We start from the raw sequence: 20852 nt of genomic DNA, 5'->3' as shown, positions 1-20852 counted from the left end.
GGAGTTTGCCAGCCGCGCGAGGCGGGGACCCGGAAGTTTGACCAGCGGGGGGTGGGGGGGCGCAGGAGGCTGGCTGTGGGCGTTCACTGACTACCAAGGGGCAGCTCCTGCATTGAGTGTCTGCCCCCTGGTTGGTCAGTGTGCATCATAGCGACTGGTCAACTGATCATTCCAGTTGTTCAGTTGCAATAGTTACTTAGGCTTTTATATATATACTAGTAGATGTGTGTTTTTTCTCTCACTGTTATTCTTCTTTCCTACATTTTTATCTTTATTACTCTATCATTTTTAAACTTTTATTTTTCTTACCTAGACATATTGTTTATTAGATCTTGAGAGATTAGTACAAATTATCACCCTGGAAATCTCATTTTATCTTTTACCATTTGTTCTTTTTAGAAGTATTGATCTTTCTTTAGTAGGGAAGTATGTCCTTCCTTGCTGCTGAGCTGTACTATTTGGTGTTCTTTGAGAGTACAACTTAATCAACTTTTGGCTTTACCTGTGATGCCCTGCCATCCCCTAATAAACAAACAAAAAATAAATGTCTGTCTAAATTCCTGAACTACTCACACATACACATTCACTAACAGATTTTGAAATGTAGGCTGCAAATTTTCATTTGAAACCTTGTATGTTTGCATAAACTCATGTCACTCAAAATTAGCAGTAAGGGGGTGGGGGGTGGGAAAGAGTTAGTTCTTGGGTCTTAAAAGAAGCTTATCTTCCCACCCCAATCTCAATCTCTAATATCTGATTCTGACAACAGGTGTGGGGTGGAGGAAGAGACTTAAATCAACCTGCTCTTGCCCCCAAACAGTTTGATTTCTCATAACATTTTTATTTTTATTGTTGTCTGTGGGGTAATATGTTTTGGTTAATGACTTTTAACAGATCTAATGGTTGTGCCTAATGCCTTAGATGTTTCTGAGTGGTTTTGATGTAACATGCCAACATTTCAAATCTCTATATTATGTTAAATTTAATCATCCATTAATGAAACTTTGAAAGAAAGAAATTATTGAACTCTGTATATTTCTGTCGTGTTTTAGAGACAACAAAAGAAACAGACTCATTTAATTCTTCTTCTGATGGCATTTTATTTTGATTTTTTAAAAAATATGTTTTTATTGATTTCAGAGAGAGGAAGGGAGAAGGAGAGACATAGAAACATCAGTGACGAAAGAGAATCATTGATCGGCTGCCTCCTGCATGCTCCCTACCAGGGATTGAGCCCGCAACCCAGGCATGTGCCCTTGACTGGAATTGAACCTGGGACCCTTCCGTCCACAGGCCAACACTCTATCTACTGAACCAAACAGGCTAGGGCTAATGGCATTTTATTTTTATATTTTAATTTATTTTAACTTTTGAATAGGTACTAAATTCACATGGGTAGAATTCAAATGGTGCTATAGGATATCTGTGTATTTGTAAAACTCCACTTTTTAAAACATTTTAACCAGTGCTTTACATCTTTTTTGTTCAACATAAGTTTAAAGTAACATTTTTTAAAAATATATTTTTATTGATTTCAGAGAGGAAGGGAAAGGGAGAGGGAGAGAGATAGAAACATCAGTGTATGAGAGAGAATCATTGATTGGCTGCCTCCTGCATGCCCCCCACCGGGGATTGAGCCTGCAACCTAGGCATATGCCCTTGACTGGAATCGAACCTGAGACCCTTCAGTCCGCAGGCTGACACTCTATCCACTGAGCCAAACCAGCTAGGGCTAAAGTAACATTTTTGAAAAGGAAATGTTTTTAATAATTTTCTGAGAATTTTTCTGTAAATTAGCTTGTCTCTTAAAAAAACTAAATGTGTACCTGGATCTGGTAATGGGTGTCACCTTAAAATTTGGAATGACTAAAGTGGGATGGTCTGGATTGTTCTTCACTTGGCATCTGAGTTGCGCTTAGTAATTAGCCCTCAGCTTGCTTTTTATCATTGTAATAGTTATAACCAGTGAGAACTGCCTTACTCCAGCTTGAACAGGTTAATGAAAAATATACAGCTTCCTCTTTCCATTATTGTGCTTTCTGCTTCCATGTGTAAAATAAGGGAATGCCTGAGGAAGAGGAATTCATGCCCAAGAAAATCAAGTTGTCCTGCTATCTGAATTTATAAATTACAAACTTAAATTAGGCCTAATTTTACCTACATTGATTTATATAATTTTACCTACATATTTATATTAAAAATCTGAAAGTATCTTATTGGAAAACTGAATTTTTTTATTGAAATCCTAAATTTATTATGTGAAGTTGGTAGTTGGATTTTTTTTTTTAATGGAAGGAAGATGAATTAAAAAACAACAACTACCATAGTAGTTTTATGCTATACATAATGGCAGGTTGAAAAAATGATGAACCAGTTTTCTTTCTGATATTAGCCTCAATTCATGGACTTTGGAAGTTTCATTATTCAGCTTTAGGGATGTTAAAAGATAACCTGAGGCATATTAAAATTTTTAAGACTTTATTTAAGCAGAAATCATTTCAAACCTTGCAGCATTCAGAGTGGCAGAAAGAAAGGTGCTCCAAGTAACTGTACAAAAGGAAAGACTTTTATAGGCAAAAGGGTTCAGGAGCAGGAAGTTATACTGTAAAAACATGGGTTGGCTAATGCAAGGTTACTTCCCTATACGGGGATGGCAAAGATCTATGAGGCAGACTATAGTGCTGATCAGATGATTCCTGATTCACTGGTTTAAGATTTCATTTCTGGGGGAGCTGAAACTGTAATTGAATTGAGTCTGTTTGATGATGTGAGGCTTAGCATAAGTGATTCCATTTTGAGCCTGATGTCTTGTATTTAACAGGATAAACTTGGACTGAAACATAGCCAGTGGGGAGGTCAGACTCTTGAATTCATAAGCCTGTGTTTCAAGGAGGGAATGTGAAGAAAAGAGCAGAAGTCTTTTCTTCCTTCTTTGCCCAGAAGAGGGGATGGGAGAATACATACATATATGTTTTACAAACACACAGAACATATATCTAGCCACATGGTTATGGTTATCTATATCCAGCAATAGGTAATATATCCTTATATTAATCTCAATAGGTATAAAGAAGTGAAATCAAAGCATATGTACTTTTGAGTCTGGTTTATTTTGCTCAACATTGTGATTGAGTGTCATCCTATTGCTTCATGTTGTTGCACTTTGTTCATTTTCATTGATGTTTATTATTCCATTTTGTGAATATTTCACAATTTATCCATTCTGCTATTTATGGACATTTGAATAGTTTTGGTTTAAATAATACTACCGTGTATGTATTATTCCCAGAGCATGTCTTTTGTGTGTGTGTGAGGCCTGGTGCATGAATTCGTGCACGGATGGAGTCCCTCAGGGTGGTCTGCGGAGATCGTTCCTTAGCTCGCGCCCCCAGCCTCACAGCCCCAGCTTGTGCCCCCCAGCCTCGAAGCCCTGCAGCCCTGCCTGGCACCCTGCCTTGGCCTGGTGCTGCCCCCTCACCTGCTCCACCATCCTGTCCTTGGGGCGATTCATCGTGGCTGGGCCCCTCGCCCGGCTCCCTCAGCGCCTGTGAGCCAGGTGGCAGCCCCGCCCCCCGCCACCGCCGCTGGTCGCCATCTGCAGGGCGATCGGGCCCCTGCTCACACCTGCCTTAGCCTGGTGCCACCTGCTCATGTGCTCCACCATCCCACCACGGTCCTGCTCTTGTCAGGGCCCATTGGAGCCAGCAGCACCTCCAGTGCCACCCACTGCCAGTGCCGCGTCACCGACACCCGCCATGTTCTGCATTGCTCCCTGTGGTCATTGTACATCATAGCAAGTGGTCGAACTCCCAGTCTCCCTGTTGAACTCTCAGTCAAACAACCGCCCAAGAGGACAATTTGCATATTAAGCTTTTATTATATAGGATTTCTGATATATATATCTACACTAATAAAAGAGAAAAATGGTAATTAACGTACGACCGCTACCCTTCCCATTGGCTAATCAGCATATCCTTATGCAAATTAACTGTCAGCCAAGATGGCGGCCGGCAGCCAGGCAGCTGGAAGCGAACAAGAGGCTTGCTTGCTCCAGTAACTGCAGACTCCAACGTTCCCCGCCTGACTTGCCGGCCTCTGAGCTGGCAGTTTGAAACTTTGTAACAAATATAGCCGGCTGGGATCTCAGAGCTGAAGTTATACATTGTTTTGATTATAGAACGGCAAACAAACCAGCAGCGGAAGCCTCAGAGCTAGAGCCAGAGCTAAAGCTGGCCCAGAAGAAAAAAGAAAAAAGAAAAAAAGAAAAAAAGGAGTGGTTGGGAGCTTCAGTCAAAACCGCCAGCCTGAAAGCAGCCCTCAGCCCCTCACCCAGACTGGCCAGGCACCCCAGTGGGGACCCCCACCCTGAAGGGTGTGTGACCAGCTGCAAACAGCCATCATCCCCTCATCCAGGCTGGCCAGGCACCCCAGTGGGGACCCCCACCCTGATCCAGGACACCCTTCAGGGCAAACCAGCCTGCCCCCAGGCCTCTATCCTATATAGTAAAAGGGTAATATGTCTCCCAGCATCGGGATCAGCGGAGCCACGAGGCCTCCTGGCACCGGATCAGCATGACAGGGGGCAGCGCCCAAACCCCCTGATCGCCCTGCGGCTCTGTGTGTGACAGGGTGTGGCGTCCCAACCCCCTGATCGGCCCTGCTCTGTGTGTGACAGGGGGTGGCGCCCCAACCCCCCACCCCCTCCACGGGCCCTGCTCTGTGTGTGACGGGGTAGAGCCATAACCTCCCCATTGGCCCTGCCCTGAGTGTGACAGTGGTGGCGCCCCAACCCCCTGATCCGCCCTGCTCTGTGTGTGACAGGGGGCGGTGCCCTAACTCCCCTATAGGCCCTACTCTTTGCGTGACAGGGGGGAGCTCCCCAACCCCCTGATGGGCCCTGCTCTGTGCATGAGAGGGGGGAGCTCCCCAACCCCCTGATTGGCCCTGCTCTGTGCATCACAGGTTGCGGCACCACAACCTCCCCATTGACCCTGCCTTGAGTGTGATAGGGGGCGGTGCCCCAACCCCCCAATCAGCCCTACCCTGAGCGTGACTGAGGGTGGCTTCGCAACCTCCCAATCCGCCCTGCTCTGTGCATGACAGGGGGCGGCGCCCCAACTCCCCAATCAGCCCTGCTCTGAGCCCGACCAGGGGCTGCACCTAGGGATTGGGCCTGCCCTCTGCCACCCAGGAGCAGGCCTAAGCCAGCAGGTCGTTATCTCCCGAGGGGTCCCAGACTGCGAGAGGGCACAGGCCGGGCTGAGGGACCCCCCCCTTCCCCCCCGAGTGCACAAATTTTTGTGCACCGGGCCTCTAGTATATATATATATATGAGTGAAACCGCTGTGTCATTGGGTATGCCTATATTCTGTTTAGTAGAATATATGCATGTATCTTTATCATATTTTAATATGTTTATTTGATATTTGTTATTAACTTTTTTGGTCATTTAAACATGAGTTATGGCTGATTAATTGGTTAGTCCACAAGAAGGTATTGCCAGTTTATATTGAGGACCAAATGCAAGTGTAGTTTCAGTATAAGTAGGAGTTCAAAACCCCTAATTAGTCTGTGACATTGAGCCCATCACAGCCTTTTTGAGTTTGCTGTTCCACTTCTATAAATGAGAAGATAGAAATAATAATGATTTCTAAGGTGCCTTCATCCAAATTTCTGTGCTTTTAAAGTGTCCTAAAAGAATGTTACCTAAGTATGCTTTTGTGATAGTGCTAACTTGGGAAACAAAACTGCCTAGTAAGATAAATGTCTGATCATATTATTTTCACACTAATTGAGAAGTATTGGAATATGCTGAAACCTATTTGGGTTTTTCAGTAAGGAAGCATGACTTAGTAATAGGTTAATTTACTTAAGATTCATGTTAAAATAATGATTTCTTTTCCTTTACATGGTAATAATTGTCAGGAAGTTTAACAGAGAATATTTGAATTTAATATCACTAAATTTTACTATCCAAATACTTTGATAACCTGGGATTTTATGTCCAAAGAAATCTTTCCATGTTGTGTTAAACTTTCAGTTGAATTAAGTATATAAGTTTATGGGAACCATTGTCTTCCATGTTATTTTTAGTGTTGGCTGGTTATATTTTAAAAGTCATTCTTTTTCCTCATGGACTTTTACCATGTATGATCTGTAATTACAAGTCAGTTTCAGAGTTGGAAAAATGAGCTAATATTTCATAAGTGAATAATAATTCTATTAACAGACCATATGCAGTTCATTATTGACACTTTTTACTTCATTTCTTTTTCAAAGCTTATAGTGTGTCCTTGCACAGTTCTTCAGCTGTGGTTAGAGGTTCGTGGAGGTTAAACTTTTACACTCTACATGATTCTCTGAACTGCTCCTGACAGGTACTCCTCAGACCTGTCTGTGACCAGGAACTGGAAGTTATAGCACACATTTTAGTGAGTCTTTCCTGAACTTAAATATATTCAATTTAAAGGAATGTCCCTGTTATTCTTGTGGTGTGAAAATATTTTTTAACGCCAAACAAGTGATTGGTTTTGTGTTAATGCCCTTTTGGTGAAATGAATATGAATCCTATGTTAGTTTCCCCTATTTTTGTTGTTGTCAGGCATTTCAAGGTCTTTTAAATCCAAGCAGCTGGAAACCAGTGGTTTATAGAACATCTTCCTTCATCAATCCTCTTTTATTGAAAAGGCTTGCTTCTCTGCATCACTGCTCTTCAGAGCCTCTTAGTTAATTTTACCCTTGATTTATTACTCTGAGCTGCCTCTCAGTGTTGGGCATGCTTACATGCCCTGCCAAGAATCTCTTTCTGCCTTTCACTTTCCTTCTCTCAGGTGCCAGAATGGAGTAGCGTCGCCCTCAGGATTCTGCAGCTGCTCCTTTCAAGCTTCGACAACCCCTGGCCTGGTGCCAGCCTGTGCTGTTGTGTTCATCACTCTATCACAGGCTGTGCCAAGATCTTTCTCTCTTTGATTAGAGGTTCTCATGATAAAATTAGTTAGCCGGGCTTGATTGACACTTTCCAAGGATATTTATGCTGGTGCATAGTCTGGTAGGCCCTGATTGCTCTTTAATTATTAAGTTACAAGAAGATATATAGCAGTGGGAAAAATCAGTTTTAGGTGGGAAAAGCACGTTTGTGGCATTTTGAGATGATATTTTTTATTTCTCAGCTGGCAGGTCTTATTCTCCCTCCCTCTCCCCACACTCCCTCTTCGCCACCCACTTTGCTGTTATTAAGAATCGAATCAAACATGGCAGATGGATTGCTTGCTTGCATTATGAATCTCAAAGGAAAATGGTGATTGAGGGAGATTATTGAACAGAAAACTAATTTGCTCCTTTCTCAAATTAGGCATATAGTGAACTAGTGATGTGTGTGTCTTCTATTTTTGTAGTAGGACGAAGCAGGCCCTCTGTCTGACCTCTGGCAATGTATTAGCCAATCAGAAGAAACAAGTTCTCCAAGGATAGAGATGTGGGGGTGACTTGGGGTGTGGTGATGAGGTTATTATCAGTCTGATATTAATATTTACAAATGAAAAGTACAGACTGTCCCAGGACGGGGCCACCAAGGACTAGGGGTGAGTCCTTTTAGGGTTATTGACCAAGAGGCTTGACAAATGAAAGCCCTACCAGTAGTTTGAGGTCTGTCCTGAAAGAGAAGCTAAATCACTCTAAAACAGTGATATTCCAGCCCTGTGATGACCTTGGCTGCTGACCAGCTCGTTGGGGAGGTTTGGGACAGTAGAGTGGGATCTTTCACAAGGCTTAAAATAGGTCCTTAGATCTTGGGGTTGCTTTACATGCAGTTTTACTTAGAGGCAGAACAATGAAAAAGAAAAGGTCTTTTGAGGTTCCTGCTGAAAAACTAGTGCTTTTCAGCAGTTAAACCTGTATATGAATCACCTAAATCTATGAATCTGCATTAAAGTGCAGAATATGATTCAGTAGTTCTGGGGTGGAGCCTGAGATATTGCATATTTATCAAACTGTGAAGTGATGCTTAGGCTGCTGGTCTAAGGATTGAATTTTGTGTATAATTGGTAGGCATTTATTTTTGTTCTTGCCCTAGAACTTAAATACCAAATTGAAATCTAAGGCCCACAAGATAAATATTCTTATTCATTCTTATTCATGTTTAATCTTTTTTCTTTATACTTGACTATAAAAATGCTATTTACAATGAAAAAAATATATGGTGAATTATGGGATGAACAGTAATAAATAATAGATATTAATATAACCCAAATTAAATCCACCAACCAACATACTGGAAATTCTTCCTGATCAGAAACCAAATGCTAGGGTATATAAATTGCTATTTGCAGACCTCTCATGCAGTACCATATTCACATGTGCATTACACCAAACAGATGTCTGAGAAACAGATTTTTGTTGCAGATTTTGACACAGGAAATACATCAGGCTCCATAAAACTTAATGGAAAAATGTATTTTTTAACTACAGTCCATTTTTAAAGAACAGATTGCAGTGCATTCAGTGGAATCAAACAGGACTTATTCTTGAGAGCTTTGGCAGAGCCTCCTATCTAGGGAGTTATCTATAAGAATGTCACCTGGTGGCATGGTATTTGATTGGTTATTGATAATGTGGAGTTGGCCATATTGAGTGTCCTATTTTAGATCATGGAAAAAGGATATATTTCTTTACTACACTAAATATTTATCTGGTGAATCATTTCTGGAAGTGAGGGGATCACTGTGGCATTTTGAAATGGAAACACATCCTTTCAGTCGTGCATCAGCAATGTGATCTCTGAGTCTGTTTCGAATGGTAATACACCAGGGGCCGAGAGTCTGCCAAACTAGAACATCTGCTCCTAAGACATAGGCTTCTGGTGCATTCTTCTCTGTGAGCCATTACTTTCTTTTGCTTGTTTTCTCAGTTTGTTAAATTTACATTATATTCCATCAAGGGCATAGGGAAGAAACCCTCAAAATTCAATTACTATCTTACAACAGAGAAAACTTCAACAAAAGCTTTTGAATTTGGATCAAGATCTAAGAAGTCCTAGTTATTAAATTATATCTTGTGAGACATTTTATTGAAAGTGGTTTTCATTTTCAACTCTCCCCTCCCCCTAGTTCAGTCCTGCCTTGTGGAATCATGTTTGGATATGTAGACCTCTATATCCTTGAGCAGCCTGGTAGGTGGTGGGCCTGTGCCAGTCAAATGGGCAGGCCTGCTGCATAGGGAGCAAGTTTCATATCTGTAGTGTGGTATTGCTACCCTATCAGCCTCTCCTCTGGATACAAATTACTTCTGACCCTGAAGTCTGTTATGTTGCCAGACTGATCTACACCCACATGTCTTTGTCTAACAGGCTTGCTGCTTTTCTTCATCCTTTCCACTGTCTCTCTTAACCCTTTTTAAGTGGCTCAGAATTGAGCACTTTTTCCTTTTAGCCCCTGTGTTCCTGAAGCATGTTGAATGTACCTCAGTTACATAGGGGAAAAGGTAGGTTTACAGTTGTGAGTATGTGAAGCATAGAGTTTATGTTTGCATTATTGTTTATTAATTATGGTATTGTTTTCTATATGAATAATTGTAAACCTACTTCTGCCCCACCCTGTACAATGACACTGCATTGTAATTATGTGTGGTTTTTTAAAAAAATCCTTATCTGAGGATATATTTATTTATTTATTTATTTATTTATTTTTTGTTTATTGATTTTTTAGAGAGAAGAGGGAAGGAGGAGGGGGGGGGAGAGAGAGAGAGAGAGAGAGAGAGAGAAAGAGGAACATCGATGTGAGAGAGAAACATCGATTGGCTGCTTCCCATATGTGCCCTGATCAGGGATTGAACCTGCTACCAAGGTATGTGCCCTGACTGGGAATCAAACCCACAACCTTTTGGTGTATGGGATAATGCTCTAACTAACTGAGCCACACTGGCCAGGCCTGTAATTGTGTGTTTTTATATGTAATTATTCAGATTATAAACTTCCAGAGGGCAGGGACATAACTGGTTTCATCTTATTGTCCCCATTCCTAGAATAGTGACAGATCAGAGAAAAGCCTCAAAAAATATTTGTTTAGTGAATCAACTTTATTAAAGTCACTGGAATTCCATGTATGTAGATCGCAGTTTCTATGCACATAAAATAATTCTGAAAAAACAGGGAGAACTGATGTTTGTACAAACAAGCTAGACTTTTAGAGAAGCAGCGAGCTGCATCATGAGGCAAGATGTCAGAGAAGGAAAAGATTAACGGGTGCTGCTTTTACAGCCTGATCTTTGCAGATTACTACAAGTAAATATTAGTTCTCATTAATATTTAATTCCTTTAATACTTGACTAAACAGGAAATAGTTAAGCCAGAAATAAAATAAGTTACTAGAAGCCTGGTACACTCAGCCCAGCCTGAGCCCTCTCACAGTCTGGGAGCCCCCGAGGGATGTCCGACTGATGGCTTAGGCCCACTACCTGCAGGCCTAAGCCTTCAGTCGGACACCCTTAGTGCTGCAGCAGAGGCAGGAGAGGCTCTTGCCATGTCTGCTACACTCGCCAGCTATGAGCCCGGCTTATGGCTGAGTGGCACTCCCCCTGTGGGAGCGCATTGACCACCAGTTGGCAGCTCTTGCGTCGAGCGTCTGCCCCCTCTTGGTCAGTGAGCCTCATAGCGACGGGTCATTCCACCATTTGGGTGATTTGCATATTAGCCTTTTATTATATAGGATTACATTATCCTTCTTTATTCTTAGGTTAACTGAATATCAAAACAGCTGCTTTTTAAATATTTGGGTTTTCTTATTTCTATTAAGTTTTAAATGATTGGTATCTCCAGAAGAGGAATAATGATTGATTCTTCTGCTTAATGTATAAATTAAATCCTACAAGTCTTGGGTGTAGCAATACATCTGTTGAATAACCATTTCACTTAAATGCATTTACAGGGGTAGACAGGTACAGTGATCTCTTCAGCAGTATTTTAAAATGTATTCTCCTGATTATTATAGTAATGTTTTAGGTACAGCTGGGGGCTGTAGGAATTATGATTAAAAATCAGTATGTATGCTTCAGTGTTGATAAGTAAGGAATTATTAATAGTGTCTGACTTTTAAACAGAGACCCCAGTGAATAGAAGTAGACAAGCCAACATTCAGGATGATTTCTTATCTAGACATATGTCAAATCTGGTTATGTTAAATCATTTTCAGAACACATGTGATTTAAATGGCAGCTCAAAGGATTGCTATAAAGTCTATAAACATCCCAGGTATTTGCTTACACTTCACATACATATGATATTAAGGGGGTTTCTACCTTTAAGCATTTAAGACTTGTGGAAATTAAGTCTGTTGTCAGTATAAATCAGTGGATTAACCTAATGATGTTTTCACAGTTCAGTTCATTGTTTGGCCATATAAATAAATATGGTTTTGGAATTCACTGTAGTAGTAGGCTGATTTCCAATTAGTATAGTCCAGATTTCTTGTCAGAACCTCTCTTGTTTGAGAGCAGCTTCTACTTTATGTGGTGTTGGCTGGGGTTCAGGTTCAGCTGGAGGGTCCAGTGGCCTCACTCATATGCCTCGCATTTGTTGCTGTCTTGCAGCTGGGAACTCACTAGGGCCTTTCTTGCATGACTATTTGGTTTTCCTCACAGCATGGTGCTTAAATTCCAAGGTGTTTTCCAAGATTTAAAGGCAGAAACTTCAGATCTCATAAGACCTAGCTTCAGAATTTATACTGTGTCATTTCTACCGTATTCTATTGATCAAAGCAAGGCACAGCCTAGCCCAGGTACAAGGGGAAAGGAAATAGACTCCACTCCATGATGGGAAGAGCAGAAAACATTTTGGCCATCTGTAATCCTCCACAAATCCTCTGAACTATGTACTGTTATAATTCATACTTTCAAGAGGAGGAAAATGAGGCTTAGAAAGGTTAGCTTAATACTCAAGGTTATTCAGTTTCTAATTGGTTTAAGCTCTAGTTTAGATAAGTTTGACTCTAGAGCTGGGCTTTTCTCTATAGTGATTTGCAGCCTTCAAGGTTTAGGCCAATTAGATACATTAGTCTTTCTACTTCAGAGCCAGTATTGGAGGGAGGGTGGTTTTACTGATGTGGGGGTTATTCCATTTGCAACCCGACTGAAATAGTTAAGGGATTTGATTCATAGTATTGATCAGCCATCATGGAAAACATAACAGTCTCCCCAAATTTGGATATTTTTAAATTCTTGGTTGCAATGAAAGTTACTAGTAAATTTTTAGACTTGATTATTCTGTGCCTACTACATCTATTAGCATATTTCCTTACCAAGAACAAATAAATAAAACTGACTTTCTAAACTATAAGTTTCCCAGTGGGGATACTCTGTTCTGGTAGTCCACATTTTTATATGGTTTCAGTGTTCTGGTATTTACTATTCATTAACATGAAACACAGAGCTCTTAAATTGCCTTTTATTTATTTATTTTTGTTATTTCTGCTGCTTTGTGGTTTTCTTTGTTTTGAGAGCCAATGTTATTCAAGGATTTTTCTTTGTTGAAAAAAGAAAATAATAGATAGGCTTTTTATGGGAAACAACAAAATAAAAATCAAGGCTTCCAAATATACTAATAAGTTTTTATATTTGGTATAATTTCCAAATTTTTATGGTAGATTTTTATGTCTTGACTTCAGGATTTCTGCAGTCTCTGACTAAAGTATATTGAGGAACGTCTGAAAACTGAAAATGTAACATTCCTTGTTGTACTCATGTATTAGTTGCAGGTTGGAAATGGATTCACAATTTTTGACCAAAGCATATGGACTTTGTAGTGCCAAAGTTATCTAGTCACCTTCTGCTGGCTGGAATAAAAGTGATGAGAGCCCTGTCGAATGATATGGGACCTCAGAACTTAGATACACTATAACCTCACTTTATAGAGGACGAACTGATAAGAGAAGCTTCCAGCTCATTTTCATATTATGTAATAATGAGATAGGTATACTTGGGTCTAGAACCCCATGCTACCATTGCCATGTTTCCTTCCACTATATTTTAGAATTTCCTTAATGAGGCTTATAGTTGGAAATGTGGAACCAGTTTTCTAGAAGATCTTATAACTACCACTCAGATACAGAATAAGTTACATCCAGTTTAACTTTTGCCAGTTAAGAAAATCGTAGGCCTATTTTTAAAAGATATATTTGTTGTTAATAAATCCAGAGACATAGAAGCATGGAATAGACTGTCGAATCTCAGCGGGAAGGAGGGGGTGGGTGGATAGAGATCAACAAAAAAACATATATGCATATATGCATAATCCATGTACACAGACAATAGTATGGTGAAGGCCCGGGACAGGGGTTGGAGGCAGACTAGAAGGAGTCAGTGAGGAAAAAAGAGACATATGTAATACTTTCAACAATAAAGATTTTTTAAAAAAGAAATATTTGTTATTGTTGCTATATTCATAAAGTTTAAGAATTTTATAGTTGTCCAAGAAAATTTTACTGTAAAACTGGTAAATTATTACAGCCATGATTTTCTATGATTGCTTTACCTTTTTGTTTTTTCATTTTGAAGAAAAAAGAATCCTAGTATGGTCTTACTGTTAAAAAATAGTATTCCTCTTGGAACTGTAGACATCTAAATTACTCTTTCCCTCTGAACCATTATCATACATACATATCATATATCTGGTAAGCTGAAGAAGAAATGTGGGTAATTGAATCCTCAGGTCATGTGTGACTATAAATTTATTTTATGCCATTCTCTGATAAGGAATACATGTGATATGCTAATTTATCTATATAACCATCAAGGATTTTCTAAAATAATTCAACTGGAGTCATATTTTATAGGAGATACAGTCTTTAATTAGAATTAGACTCCTCATTTTATTGGAGAAGTTCTTAGACTTTTTGACCTTTGTATTTCCTGCTTTATATTCTAAAAATGTGAAATTATGATTGAGTCCTTCTTTTAGGGAAGGATTTGGAAAAATACTAGTGCACCATTGGCGAATGTACTATGGGGGAAGGGCTAATACTTTTTAGAACATTGGGGATTAGTGGTCAAGTAGGTGGGTTGGGAGACTGCATCAGAGATGCCTTTTCAACTTGAAAGCAAAAGCAACATGGTATCAGTGGGGCCTGTCGGAGGGTTTGGGTAGTGGTGTCTGGAAATCTATTCACTGTCCTAAAATCACATTGTGGATTTGCCTGCTGAGAAAAGCAATACAATGACTTTTAATGACATTTTTGTTTCTTATTGAAAGTAGTAAAAGTTAAAGAAAAAATGAAGAAACATTTTTATAATGTAGTAGTAAAGATTACTATGGTTTTCTTTCTCTTGTTTTTGGTATATTCTATATATTTTTCTACTTACTATAATGTAATAGTAAGCTTTTTTATAGAGCTAGGACTGGCATATTATTTGTTATGTCACTTTACACTTTTATGATGCATGCATGTGTACATGCGCACACACACAAAACATTATGACAGTGGTTCTCAACCTTCCTAATGCCGCGACCCTTTAATACAGTTCCTCATGTTGTGGTGACCCCCAATTTCATTGTTACAAATTGAACATAATTAAAGCATAGTGATTAATCACAAAAGCGATATGTAATTATATATGTGTTTTCCGATGGTCTTAGGCGACCCCTGTGAAAGGGTCGTTAGACCCCCAAAGGGGTTGCGACCCACAGGTTGAGAACGCTACATTATGATATGGCATTCATATCAGATTATACCAAATATCAGTGAGAAGTGCTTGGCAGAATTGTGTTTGCTTTTATTTTTATATTTGCTCCAATCGTATAAATAAAGATAATTTTAATTTCTGGGGAATGGAATAAGTCTCATGATTTTAGTTTTCTTCAGTTAGTAACACACAACATGAGCACCAGAGAGATGAGCCGTCTTGTTCCTCCCCTTGTGGTTCACTTGTCTTTCACTTCATCCGAGAGAGCTGGGTTGAAGTAGGACAAAGGTATCCATAAGGAAAATTTCCAAAGCCACAAGGAGGAAGTAACTCAGGGAGCAGATAGTGTGATGGGAAACTATGTTATGCTGCCTCGGGATGTATGACACATTTGTTCACTTTACTTGAGTTTCTGGAAACCACTCAGGGGGAACATAGCATTAATTTCCTTTAGCTTGCTGGTACTTTCTTTTGCCACTCACAGAGAAAATTTACAAAAATGGGAAAGAAATGATCTCAGAACTCACACAACAAAGTTTGTTTTTTTTTTGTAATTTAGATCAAACCCCAGATTTTTAATTCTCTACTTAAACAGCTTTTGTTAAAATTACTTTTCATCAAGGTTTTAGCAAGTTGATGCCTTACTCTGCATGTGGTTTCTGTGGACTGTTTTTATATACTCTTCCTATCTATGTGTTTGTTAGCACTGTTTTGGGGTCAGGAAGTCCTTTCTTATTTATAGTTCTTTAAATATTTTCATAGTTCTTGAAATTAACATTAGTTGGGTATTATGTGTGAGAAATTGTTATAGGTAAAACAAGACATTTTCTTCTCCAGCAAATACTTATGCTCTGATAGAAATTAAATGCAATATGGGTATAAGATAACCGTGATGCTCTTCAGAGAAAACTTTGTGCTATGGAAGGTAAGGTGAAGTGGCAGCAGTGGTGTGGCATTTAAGAGCCTGGTAGATCACATCTCTGGGAGTGTATGGAGAAGATACCATGGGAGTACTTCGACATAAAACTGGTGCAGATGACAGTTAAGCAGGCTGAGGCATAAAACTTTGTATCAGAGAAGAGAAAGAGGTGGATTAACCCAAGGTATGGATCAGGAAAAGCAGACCATTCATACAGCTTGAGGGGAGCACAGAAAAGTGGTGTGAGAAGTCCAGGAAAGGTAGCTTGGTCCCATGGAAGGTAGAAATAATTGAAGAAAATATCTATAATAATAAAAGCGTAATATGCTAATTAGACTTGACAGCTGAACGACCTTCCTGATGTCCTTCCGGATAACCTTCCAGATGAAGCTGGGGCTGTGAGGGCCGAGGCAAGCCACTGCAGCTTCGAGGGCCGAGCCCCTTGCACGAATTTCATGCATCGGGCTGCTAGTTTATTTTAGGAGAATTTTTAACTATATTCTGTAAAGTAAAAACACTAACAAAAGCCATATCTGAAGTGTCAGATATTAAACAAAATTAAATGGTGGCCTATTAGGAATTGCAAAGAAAAAAAGTTTTTGAAATAATGTTGTTTCAAGGGCAAGTTTGTTTTGTTTGTTGGTGAGACTCCTCTTCTGTCAAATTACCCCCGGCTATAAAAATATAGTTTGAACTTATAAGGTTTCAAAAGAAATAGAAAAAAAAAAGAGAACAGAGTTCTATCTTCTGGTTGCTTCTATATGAATCTCACAGCAACACTGACTTTCGGCTTAGTTCACAGAACTTGTATTTTATCTTAAATGAAAAGAAATGTAGAAGTAGTTTTTTTTTTCTTTTCTCTTTCAAGTAATAGACTAGTCTATATTTTTAAGATTTATTTTACAAAGGGATACTTGTTACAGATTTGGTTTAATCAAAAGACCTCTAATACCAAAGACAAAATAATTTTCTTTATTGAAGTAGATATTGTTAAGCTTTTAAAGCAGATGAAAGTACCAGCGATCATATTATAGTGTAGTAGGTTCTCATAATAAATTTTCCATATAAAACTGTTTGCTGAAATCATCAAAGGGATGTTGTTAACCCTACTTTGACATTGCCACAAAGTTGAAATAACATTTAAAAAATATTTGGGAAGCTTTATTGAATATATTGAGATATGGTTTGCTGTACGTAGTCCTTTTCTTCCTGTAAACTGCTGTTATAATCATAGATTTTAAAGTCCACATGGCTTCATTTAACAATATCTAATTGCTAGCCTAATTCACATTCACTCTCCCTTCCCATTTCAGGGCCACATTTTGGTCAGAACTACTCCACACCAGAAATTACACAGTGCTCTCATGGCTTACTACCTTTGTTCTGGTTCTATCTCAGCTTTACTTTCACAATTTTCTATACCCTGGGAGATCTCTCAGCCCCTTAAATTCATTAAGAGTAGGATTGTATCATCTGTATCTGGATCAAGCTATATAACAATCAAGATTTGCAGAATAAATGACTAAATGGATGAATCAAATACTTGCCCATTGTTTACTGTGGAATTATCAAAGGCCACATAGCAATTGGATCATAAGGCAAGAGTGGTGGTTTTGCCTTATTAAGATGGTCATCAGTATTATATGGGAGAAAGAAGAAAGACTGCTATGATGAATATTTATACTTTTAAATAGAAGGGGTAGGTAATAATTATAGTAAGTAACTGATTTGTTAAGAGTTTTAAAAAGTAAATGTGGTAGGCTTTGCCTACATGTCTTATTTCTCACAACAAAGAAATAAATTTAATTGAAAATTTTTAGAGATGAGGAAACAGATTCAGACAGAGGTTATGTAACTTACTCAGGACTACCAGGAGAAGAAGGGAGTGAACCCAGTACTATCAAACTTCTGAACCAAACTCTTTAATATAGGATAGTTGGTAAATTAAGCATAATATCTTTTGACTATCTCCTGGAATGTGTCATAGGGTATTACAATTGAACATCATGGGTATATTTCCTGGTTGAGTTATGTTTAAATAAGGCATTTGTAAGTTGTCCATTTAAAATTATTTATTATAGAAGGCAAATGTATTTACCCTAGGGGCAGCATCCTTATTTTGAGGGGTACCCTCTTGCTCTTGTTCAAGGGTATACTATAGGGAGCTCCCAGCTCATCTTTCCCAGCCACACTTTCGGGGATTTATCTCCCTAGCCATGTTAGTGGTGTATTACTATGTTTTCTCTAACAAAATAAAAAAATCCTTCATTGGTTACCTATTTTAGTGAAGTTTTTTGAATGACATAGTTTGCTAAATTCCTTTTTAAGTGAGCCATTCCATTTCTATGAAGTGGCATGGAGCAGATTGAAAATTGCCCTTCTGCCTGAGTCTTGGGGTAGATCTTTCCTGGGCATACTCCTGACTTCTCTGATAACTTGGGGAGATTCTCAGTCTTCGTTGGCATTTGGACTTTTAAAATGTGCTTTATTCTCCCCTTCGAAGTACTGAAAACTTAAAAGCATCTGAGCAAGAGAATGGGTAAGATCCACTTTTATTTAAAACTCTCAGGATCCATCTTAATCATAGTCTATTCCTAAGAGTCTGCTCAAATTCTTAGGAACTATAATATTCACAAGATAAAAATAACTGTTTGAAGTAACTCCATTTACCTATCCTGGAGGCCGCTACATCAGAAATTCTGTGAATGGAAATTGCTCTTTAATTAGATGTGAGTCTTATTTTAAGTGCCACTGTTTATATTTTTATGTCTTGCCTTTTTTTGTATGTTGATTTTGTTTCACCTTATAAAGATTAGAAAGAACATGCTTTAGCTTTTAAATGTGAGAATTGAATTATTAATAGTTTTTAATTAAAAAATGGTCCTCTCCTGTTTTTTCCCCAAAGCAGTACATTCTCATAAACTCTGGACCTCACTAACATAAAGTGTCATTTAAAGTGTTTCACTAATTAAGCATGTAAAGCTTTTTATTTTTCTTTGATTTATGACACAGTTTTTTTTTCAAAAAAAGAAAATGCAAAATTTACATGCAATCTAATTAGATTATGTTCTTTTTGTGCCCCCTCCCCCATATTTTAGTGGAGGCTGCTAATCAAATCTTGATTTATTTTGTATTTTTAATATTTAATTTATTACATCGAGATGGCTATAGATGTTGTATAATAAGCATCTACTTATGCCTTTTTGCTCCACAATATGTTATACCTTTATTAAGGGTGGGATTGTATCATTCTTCATCAAAACTTGTGCACCCCGAGTCTCCGAATGATGTTGGCTGTAGCCACCGTAAGCTTCAGTGCTTATTCATGAATAGTGCAGCATCATCATTTCAATTGTGTTAATTCACTCTGGCTCAGCCTTGCATTCTGTGCAGTAATATAACTTGACTTTTGGAGAAATTGATTTATACCATTTTAAAGAAATACAGTGTTAAGTGATTGAGTGTAGGATTAAAGAGGTACTTTGCTCCTTAGATGATATTCTTGACATTGCTTATACATTGTGTGTGTGTGTGTGTGTATTTTTTTTAATGTAGCTAGCTTTCCTTCTTCTCTTCCCCATTTCTGTTTTTCTTCTCTTTTCTTCCCTTACTTTTCTTCATGGCTCCTCTAATATTAACATCTTTACTGATTTAACAAGTATTGAAATCCAGAAGCTACTTTGGACTACCTGGTATATCAAAATACTTTTATTTCATAATTATTTCTTAATAACAAAATCTCGCACAAAACAAAATTTTAAAAAAGGGCTTGTGATGGTTAATGGGAAATGTGTTAGTAATTAGTCAAAATAAAGTAGCTCTTACACTAAAAGTGAACGAGTATTGCAAAATTTCTTGTAAAATTAATTGCATTTATAATTATAAGATTATTGAGTCTTTGTAGACATAATTTTATATTTTCATTTATTTGGGGTAGGGAGTTTTAGTGATGGAAACCTTCTTAATTAGTAAGCATCAAATCTTTATTAAGCAGTCATTATTGTTGGTCTTATGATGAGATGTAATCAAATGAGCTTAGGGAGAATTGGACAAATATGGGAAAGTTTTATAATAGGAAAAAACATTTCAGCTACAAAGAAGATGTATAGTTGTTGCCCTCTTTCCACTGTAATCATGGTTAGAGATGACTGTATTCTTGGCATTTACTTTTGAATTAGGAAGTTATTTAGGAAGTTATTTTTTTAAAGCTCTTTCAGTGTTCAGAGAAGGCTAGGGAATTAAAACACATAATGTCTAGAAAATATAGTAAACAAACAAAAAAGAAACCCACACAATTATATGAAAAACAAAACCTATTTGCCCTGGTAATAAATTTAAATGACATCAGATAGTAGAATTATCTGTGTGTGTCTTTTTTTTTTCATATATTGATGTTGATTGCAAGCTCTGTAAATCAGTCTTTTCAACAATGGATTTCCAAAATAATCACTTACACATTTATGGTATGTATGTGTATTTGAAAATTAGCATGGAGGGACCTGGAGAGTATTATGCTAAAGTTTAGCAGCTAAACGAAATAAGTTAGGCAGAGAAACACAAGTATCTCATGATCTCACTCATGTGTGGAATATAATGAACAAAATAAACTGATGAACAAAATAGGTTCAGAGACATGGAAGCATGGAACAGACTGTCTAATCTCAGAGAGAAGGTAGGGGAGGGTGGGTGGGTGGGAAGAGATCCACCAAAGCACTTGTATGTCTCTCTCTCTCTCTCCCTCTCTCTCCCCATATATATATATATATTCATTCCGTGGACACCAATTGGGTGCTGAAGGCCTGGGGCAGGGGTTGGTGTGGGTTAGAAGGGGTCAATGGGTGGGGAAGGGGACATATGTAATACTTTCAACAATAAAGATTTAAAAAATAAATAAAATAAATATAGTCTGTTATATGTGGAAAATAAGGTAACATGAAACTCTTGCATTAACATACAGTATGTTTAACAACTTGAATTTAAGTTGTTTTTAAAGACTAAGGCAAAACTCACTTTCATTGCCTTAGAATGCAAAAAGTCAAATAAAGATTTGATAACTCATTTGCCAGAACAAGAAAATTAAACTACACACATTTTATAATTAAACAGTGGTTAGATATATAGGTACTAGTGATTACTTCAGCTTCAGGGCTGTAAATTATAAAGAGACAATGTTACTATTTCTGTTTTAAAGTTTAGTGTCTACATAGCCAGTGGGTCAAATATCCCAAATGGGTAATCATTGGCATTGTGCTTCAGACTTTAGATC

General features: G+C 38.3%; 1 protein-coding gene across 11 annotated transcripts in view; it reads left to right on the top strand.

The window, feature by feature from the left end:
• Positions 1 to 20852, top strand: part of CBLB (Cbl proto-oncogene B) — a 230527-nt gene that overhangs the window by 78483 nt on the left and 131192 nt on the right. Inside the window, exon 1 of one of the 11 annotated variants that reach the window (XM_023754943.1) lies at positions 9806 to 9839. The exons of the other annotated variants lie outside the window; for them this stretch is intronic. The gene's annotated coding sequence lies outside the window, so the exon portion shown is untranslated. Of the gene's footprint in view, positions 1 to 9805; positions 9840 to 20852 lie in introns of those variants that run through there. 11 annotated transcript variants of the gene reach the window in all.

The sequence above is a fragment of the Myotis lucifugus genome, unplaced genomic scaffold (genome assembly GCF_000147115.1).
Source record: "Myotis lucifugus unplaced genomic scaffold, Myoluc2.0 scaffold_67, whole genome shotgun sequence".
Lineage (NCBI taxonomy): Eukaryota > Metazoa > Chordata > Mammalia > Chiroptera > Vespertilionidae > Myotis > Myotis lucifugus.
The sequence above is the reverse complement of the archived record's forward strand: the minus strand, read 5'-3'. Positions and strand labels throughout refer to the sequence as shown.